Source organism: Carassius gibelio, chromosome B7 (genome assembly GCF_023724105.1).
Source record: "Carassius gibelio isolate Cgi1373 ecotype wild population from Czech Republic chromosome B7, carGib1.2-hapl.c, whole genome shotgun sequence".
Classification (NCBI taxonomy): Eukaryota; Metazoa; Chordata; class Actinopteri; order Cypriniformes; family Cyprinidae; genus Carassius; species Carassius gibelio.
In genome coordinates this window covers 4,859,684-4,867,570 of record NC_068402.1, presented here as the reverse complement: position 1 = coordinate 4,867,570, position 7,887 = coordinate 4,859,684, and the positions used below count along the sequence as shown (strand labels likewise).

The window sequence follows — 7,887 nt, the reverse complement described above, 5'->3', positions numbered from 1 at the left end:
GTACAAGTCAATCCCTTTCTCGTGTTGCTTGCTGCTCTTTTCCCCATTAAATATTCAGCACAATGGCATGCAAGTGTTTAACCACGTACTTTGCTTTTGTTTAGTCTATTCGCTTAAGTCTGACGTCACGTAGCAGTGCTTCCGTGTCCAAACGCTCTATCAGTTACCAGGAGAAAACAACAAAATGCGCTAATATAAACTCACAATGTTATAGAATACTAGCGAAAAAGTTAGAATATTAACCTTTAACTCCATACCGAAGAACCAGATAGCCAGACAATGAAAATATTAATATAAAAAAAACAAATATTATTTGTGTTTGGGACACTGTGAACACAGAGACTGTAATGTATATCGTAAGTTTGAAAGCGTTTAACTTAAATTATCAATATGAATAAACAATGCTCATAAAAGGCTGCTGAGGTCATATTCTCAAGTGAAGTGAGTTGAGGCCTGGACCCGGAAACAGCACTTTTTACTTCATCACTTAACCAAATACTTTCACCACCATTAAAAGGTGGTGTACATTGTGATTTTCTGAAATACATTAAGGTAAGTGCGCAAAGGTTTCTCTCACACACACACTCTCTCTCTCTTTCACACACACACACACACACACACACTCAATATAATATGCTGTTATACTCCATATAGCTTCATATACATGTCAGAAACTAAGCTTTTTTTGCACAGGCCTATTTAAATGGTTAATGGTCCCACCTAGTGATCAACTGTAAAAATAACAAATGTTACCTCTTCCCAACAGGGAAAACCACCAACAATCAAGAATTTCACACACACACAAACACTATAATTTGCTGTTATACTCCATATAACTCCATATACAAGCCAGAAACTAAGCCTTTTTTTGCACAGGCCTATCTAAAGGGTTAATGTTCCCACCTAGTGATCAACTGTAAAATTAACAAATTTTACCTCTTCCCAAAAGGGAAAACCACAAACAATCAAGAATGCATGATTACATGGTGTCATGGCTTTGCAATCAAAAAATGTTGTTATAATTGAAGTCAATGGGGCAAAAACAGCCACCAACAACAAATTAGGGAGAAAAAAATAAAATCTAATGCTTCACAAAAACTAAAAATGCATCAAAGCCAATGTTGCTACTAATCTTTGACATGCCCAAGACTGTTATAAAAAGTAAAAAAAAAAAAATCCAGCCACAATTACTTTTATATTGAAAATTTCATTTTGTGTGTTTTTTCCCCCAAATCAGTAACATAATTTATGAATTTGGCAATTAAAGAGTTAAAATCTTGGATTTTTTTAAAAACATTTGGTAGTTTTGATCAGGACTGAGGTTGATTAACAGATTTATGAAAAAAAAAAAAAATGAAAAAAAAAAAAATATATGAATCTGATACATTTTTACAGCAGTTTAATTGAGTGGATGTTTTCATCCCGAACAACACGAAAGGGTAGTGAATTTGAACAATCCACAAGGGCTAAATAATGGCGCAGAAGCGCTACTTGGTTTATTACACCCACAGAAGCATGCATGACACTCGCAGTGATTTCAGCGTCCGGTTCAATTTAAAGAAAAGTATTTGCCAGTAATGTATTACTATTGTTTAGCAAAATGTAAATAGTGCAATATTATTGGTTTTTTATTAACTCTGGTTGAATGTATTTGCAATCAACTGTAGGCTGCTGTTCTTTGTTCACAATAGTGTGAAACAAATGGAACATATAATCAGCCTCTTAGGTCAACATCAGGTCAATGAATGGGCTCTCCATGGGAGAGATCCTTTCAAGTCATCAAAAGGTTACACTATCATTGGCTCTCCATGGGGTGTTATTGTATTGTTTGTAGCACATTTGTTGACAGGTATAAAGGTCCGTTCTCACAGACAGTACCTTGAGTTAAGATTGTTTGAAGGATAACATGCTAGCAACACTGCTGAGGAACTGCTACCTCCAATAAATTCTTCTCCCCACAAGAACTTCGGTCAAGTTTACTTATTTTATGAAAAAAAAAAAAGAATAAATTAAGTTGTTTAATGCCACGAAATTAAAATCTTGATATTCCATTTTTGAGAATCGATACAGTATCCCCAAACAAAATATCGGGATACTCCAGTGTATTGATATTTTCTTACACTCCTAGTACTCACCAGGGTTTCCATTGGTTTACATCTCCGATATGCCTGCTTGTTGAAACTAACCTAACTAGTCTTCAAAGGACTACTGGGCTCGAGACAACTTGAAATGCTGAACAAGTATGTGAATTAATATAAAGTTTCTATGCCGTGCACTTTAAATATGTCACAGACTTTTACACACTGTTCTGTTATTTTGGCGACATTTCCACGCCTCGAAACATGATGAAGGTTGCTGGATGAAGGTTTCCTGCGTGTTCGGTCTTTTAGCGCATAGAGTTATTCAATTTAGTTAGGTCAAATCTGACACCATTTTATTAATCTCACTCCATTTTAGTATGACCTTGAATTTAGGTTGGAATGCAAATTGGTTGTAGGTCTTTTTCTAATTAGTAGACCCATTCTTCTGACATTTGATTATTCTACTTAAACTTTTTTAATATTAACTTGTGTCATGTATTCATGTCGCTAACAAGGATTCACCGTAAGACTAGAGTCAATTCTGCCAATTACATATCCAATTCAAACATATAAAAATCATATCAATACAAAATATCAAATTCTCAAAGATGCATCTTAAAGTAAAATATGCATACAAGACCTTAGAAAATACATTGTATGAAGTGAAGAGACACTCAACATGCTTTCTGGCTACAGAATTGCCCTGATCCTTTTACTGCAGTCCTTTAAATACTGCAGACCAAGACAAACATCCCCCGAGATGAAGACAGAAACTAACAATTGGAATTTGCATTAACTAGGGTGCCAAACCTGAGTGGGTTTACAACTCAAAGGGAACAGAAAGTAATTTAATTGGAGGACCCTTGGAAAGGGCACTCCCATTACAGTAATCAAAATTTCTCTTGACTCTTAGGATCTGTATCATCTTCTAATCTACTTTTGTAAGATTGAGACCATTGTACCAGTTGCACTGGGACATTTTAAATGATACCAAACATATAGTCACCTGTTGTATACACTTAACATTGCACAGATTTAGAGTGAATTTTAGGTGAGAGAGAAAGGATGTGGAATATAGAATGAGGGAGTGTGATGGTTAGGTGTGAACGGCTAGGCGTGGTGTGTCTCCGATGGCACTTTAACCTATGCAGGAGGGTGTTCAGGAGAGTGTTCAAATGTTAATTATCAAGAAAGTCCTTTGTTCTCTTAGGGAAAAGTCATCCCTCAGTCCAGACAATCTAAGTGGGATTAACTGCAGACCGGAGATCTCCAAAATGGGCAGTGAACTCCAAAATTGGGCAGAACCTCCAAAGCGGGGCAGGGTCTCCTTTTGCAGAGACTTTCACCATTGGCTGTGGCTTCAGCCAATTGTTACTGACTTACATTTCAAAATAAAACTTTATAAATTATTCTCCACGAGAGCAGAGGCCAAAGCTTCTGCCCTTTGGTGTTTGGACCCAAGTCTGAACCTCTGCTTCATGATGTAAACTGCAATCCCTCAGGAGCCGTCCCAGCAAAGGGGAAAGATTTTACTCAATCGTTTTATTCCAAACAACGGAACATGAAATTTGTAGGCTAGGAGGGGGTAGTGATACTGGGTGTAACTAAAAAGATGGCATTGTGCGGTGAGTCTCATATCGCATAATCTTATTAAACGTTTATCTCCTGAATTGCAACTTTAACACGCTATTCAGCGCCAATCCCGCCATTCAGTCAATTTCACTGGTTAAGGTGTGGGATTGGTTTAGGGATTAGCATTTTTTGTTTCATAGTTTAGGAAACACTTTGAGACACAACCAATAAAAACTTCAGAATCAGTTGAGGGACGAAGTTTGCACTTAAGTGGATTGGGGGAAAATTGTGCGTGTCATGCGCCTGTCTCTCAATGGGAGGAAGCCACAGCCTATTTTGGAGCTCCCTCTTGTTTTGGAGTTCCTGCCCCTATTTGGAGATCTCCAGGCTGCAGTTATACCCCTTTTCAGACAATCTGACTCCAGCCTTACAAAACAAACTGTGATTGGTTGTTTGACATGTCGGTCAAATGGCCTCATGGGAGGGGCCTTTACCAATGAAAGCTGCAATGAATTCCAGACCTTCTATCATGCTATCTTACTACACGCTGGAGTGAGAACCTATAAACATTTTTACCCATTGCTTCTGTGAAAACATACACTTACACAATGTTTATGAATGAACCCTATTTCCTTGCCTGCTGATTAAATCAAACCTACAAAAATAAAAAGTATCTCCAGCATCATTACTCCACATTTTAAAAAGGTTAAACTACACTACACCAATAGTGTAAATATTTTTTTTTACCATTTTAGGGGGGTGCACCATTCCCGGAGGTACTGCAATACCAGGTCGATGCGTGGAGTGGACGGAGCAAGCCCCTATTCCATCTCCCAATTCCAAAAATCAATTTAATATATGGTGCCCGGGTAGGGCACGTATCAGATATTAAACTGATAAGAACAGATACTACACTTGATCTTAGCCAAAAGGCCGAGAAGCGATACCCACAAACAGTCAACAGCAGGAACCACATTCTTTGACACAGCAGATATGATACTGGTAAGCTTTAGTTAACTTTTTAACTCTTAATAGTTCTTCTGCATAATGCAATTGTTAACATAGCTCAGGTAAGGTAAGGCTTAAAGGGTCATGAAACCCCTCTTACTTGAGCATTGGTCATTCACACCTTAGATTAAAATTTTTTTTTTTTTGATAAATTGGCAGACAAAACTACAACAAAATGGGAGGGGGTTAAAGAGTGGGATGAGGGGAGGATCCAATATAAGGAGGGGAGGGGTCAAAGCACAACAACTCAACAGTCCTACAAAAAAAAAAAAAAAAAAAAAAAAATCACTACAGACTTTAAGAACAATAAGTGGAGATAGAAACAGGGGCACACTGCTTTTTAAAAATATGACTATATCAAAGTAAAAAAAAAAAAAAAAAACATTAAATTAAGAAACTTAAGAACATTTACAACTATCATGAACAAATGAAGCATGTTTTGAAGTTGTGGCCTGGTAGTTAGAGAGTTTGACTTCTAGCCCTAAGGTTGTGGGTTTGAGTCTCAGCTGGCAATACCACAACTGAAGTGCCAGGGAGCACAAAACCGCCAACTGCTTCCCGGGTGACGCAGCAGAATTGGCTGCCCACTGCTCTGAGTGTGTGATCACACCGTGTTAATGTTCACTGCTGTGTACGCGTGTGTGTGTGAACTTTGGATGGGTTAAATGCAGAGCATGAATTCTGGGTATGGGTCACCATACTTGGCTGTATGTCATGTCACTGGGGGGCACCTAGGGGTTCAGTGCCTTGCTAAAGGGCATTTAAGCCATGGTTACTGAGAGTGGAGGAGTGCGCTGTTCAGCTACAACTCCTGCCAGCACAGACTCGAAACTGTGACCTTTAACTCTCTAACCATCAGGCCACAGCTGCCCCAATAAAGACATTTGTTGTTTAACACTTAAAGGGGAAATAAAAGGCACAAGCCTGTTTATCTTTTAGTCCATACTGATTTGAATTTTGGGTTTTCATCATTAACTTCATGTTCTTTATCCACTTAGCTTATTAAACAATCCACTGTATTTCCACTAACAAACATACTGATCCATAACTTTCTAACGAGATAGATAAACTCCTCAAACTACTAATAATTCCATATATGTTAGAATTCTATTTTTAACCAGAAGATCAGGGGAGAGCGCGAACGCAGTCCCCCACTACCAGAAATTATGCAGTCGAGATTCCCACATTTGGGGAATTCGCAGGGGTCAGCACAACCGGAGTGCAATGGCTGAGCCTCGCCCTGGGTGAACCACCTTCTTGATCATGGTATCTCCCCTGCCAGGTAAGTATGAATTCTACACCGACCCTGAAGGGGGAGCACTTAAGGGAACATTATTTTCAGTGATGATGAGACATTACCTTACTCCATATGGTTCTTCATCACAATCTGAACTCTCAATCAACTCTAAGTTGTATACCTTGTTGAACCATTGGTCCTAAAATTTTTACAGTAGTACAAAGGCTACAGCGATCATTGACAACTACATTCAGACAGTTGGGCCTTCTGATGAAAAGCTGCTCACTGCAGACCAGATGGGTGGTGCTTATGTGTAGCTCCACCTCACTAGTGAGGAGCAGCAAATAGAATGTGCTTAAATGGGGGGAGGTAGAACATCCACCCACACTCTCACCCTAACCCTACCCACAACTCTATCCTTCCACCCCATCAGGCGCCCAAAGAGGTGGAGCTGGGGTTCATTTCACGCTGCAGTTAGTAACACTTGCTTCTGATTGGCCACAGTGGCTGTAGATCTGTCAACCAATCATGTAGAAGCAGGCTTGCCAAAAACAGCGCATCAATGCAGCGCGGATGACACAGAAGGGTGTACGCGGCTTGTGTTCAGCTCAAGTTGCCCAAAATGGCGCTACGGTTATGCAGAGAGACACAGAGGAGACAAACTGTTGAATGAAGTTATTTTTGTTTTCATCAATGACAAAAGCAGTTTGATTAAGATATAAATCAAAAATACAAAAAGTCTGGCTGTGCTTAATGGGTACATGTTTATCATGCAGTTGTAGGCAGGCATTAGAAGGTTCTGTCAAACAGTACTGCAGTCAAAAAAATGCAAAAAAATTAAAGTCATAACAGTGATTGACAGATTCCTCCACATGAACACACATCCCACTTTATTATTTTAGACAATCAGAATACTTATAAAAAGTATTAAATAGTAAAAGCTATATAAAAAATTTACGGAAAAAAAATTAGTCTAGTTACAACACCTACTAGCAGGTGTAAATGACGCCATCCAGCAGAACCTTTACCCACTGCTTTTGCACACACAAAAATTATGATTGAAAAACCCTTGTTCTCCTGCATTTTCAAACAAAATAAAAATAACATGTAAATACTATAACAATCCATCCCAAAACTATACACTAACAAAATTTAAAACATAAAAATACTGACTATTTCTTAAAATGTACTAAAATCACACAAGAACAACACATATTATTAACCATTTTAGGGGGGTGCACCGTTCCCGGAGGTACTGCAATACCGGGTCGATGCGTGGAGTGGACGGAGCAAGCCCCTATTCCATCTCCCAACTCCAAAAATCAATTTAATATATGGTGCCCGGGTAGGGCACGTATCAGATATTAAACTGATAAGAACAGATACTACACTTGATCTTAGCCAAAAGGCCGAGAAGCGATACCCACAAACGGTCAACAGCAGGAACCACATTCTGTGACACAGCAGATATGATGCTGGTTAGCTTTTATTTAGTATATTTTCTTAAAATGGGTCTTTAACCCTTTAAAACCGAACGTGTCGGCGCCGACACAATTTACCATGCGGTATTAATGTTTTCATAACTCAGCAACCGTTTGCACTATGAAAAAAAATCAAATTGCGTCTGATAGAAGACATCTTGCGCTTTAAGACAATATACAGCTTAATACGGTAACTGCATGCTTTCCAGCAGCAAATCACAGCAGCTTTCGGGGAGAGGGGGAAGGGCGGAGTTGAAGCGGGAGATACAGAGCCCAGCAGGTTTGAAAGTTTGAGAGTGTGAAATATAAACAAAAACGAACAAAAAACATGGCGAAAAAAGGTTTTACATGAGAGGAGGCGATTGATTTGATCTCTGATGACACCTGGGAAGAGGCTGAACATGATTCATCGGACCCGGAGTCTGTATTCAGATGTTGAGGCGTATGCTGCTGGCTTTGATCCAGTCGTGGATTGGTAAGTGAAGCTTATTTATTTGTTTCTTGCTGA

General features: G+C 38.9%; 3 non-coding genes across 3 annotated transcripts; all 3 read right to left on the bottom strand.

The window, feature by feature from the left end:
• Positions 1-4,407: 4,407 nt before the first annotated feature.
• Positions 4,408-4,598, bottom strand: LOC127962797 (U2 spliceosomal RNA). The gene has a single exon (XR_008154663.1). It is a non-coding gene; the product is annotated as a U2 spliceosomal RNA (small nuclear RNA).
• A 1,189-nt stretch (positions 4,599-5,787) lies between these two features.
• Positions 5,788-5,951, bottom strand: LOC127962779 (U1 spliceosomal RNA). Its single transcript, XR_008154648.1, has one exon. It is a non-coding gene; the product is annotated as a U1 spliceosomal RNA (small nuclear RNA).
• A 1,177-nt stretch (positions 5,952-7,128) lies between these two features.
• Positions 7,129-7,319, bottom strand: LOC127962792 (U2 spliceosomal RNA). Its single transcript, XR_008154660.1, has one exon. It is a non-coding gene; the product is annotated as a U2 spliceosomal RNA (small nuclear RNA).
• Between the last annotated feature and the right edge of the window lie 568 nt (positions 7,320-7,887).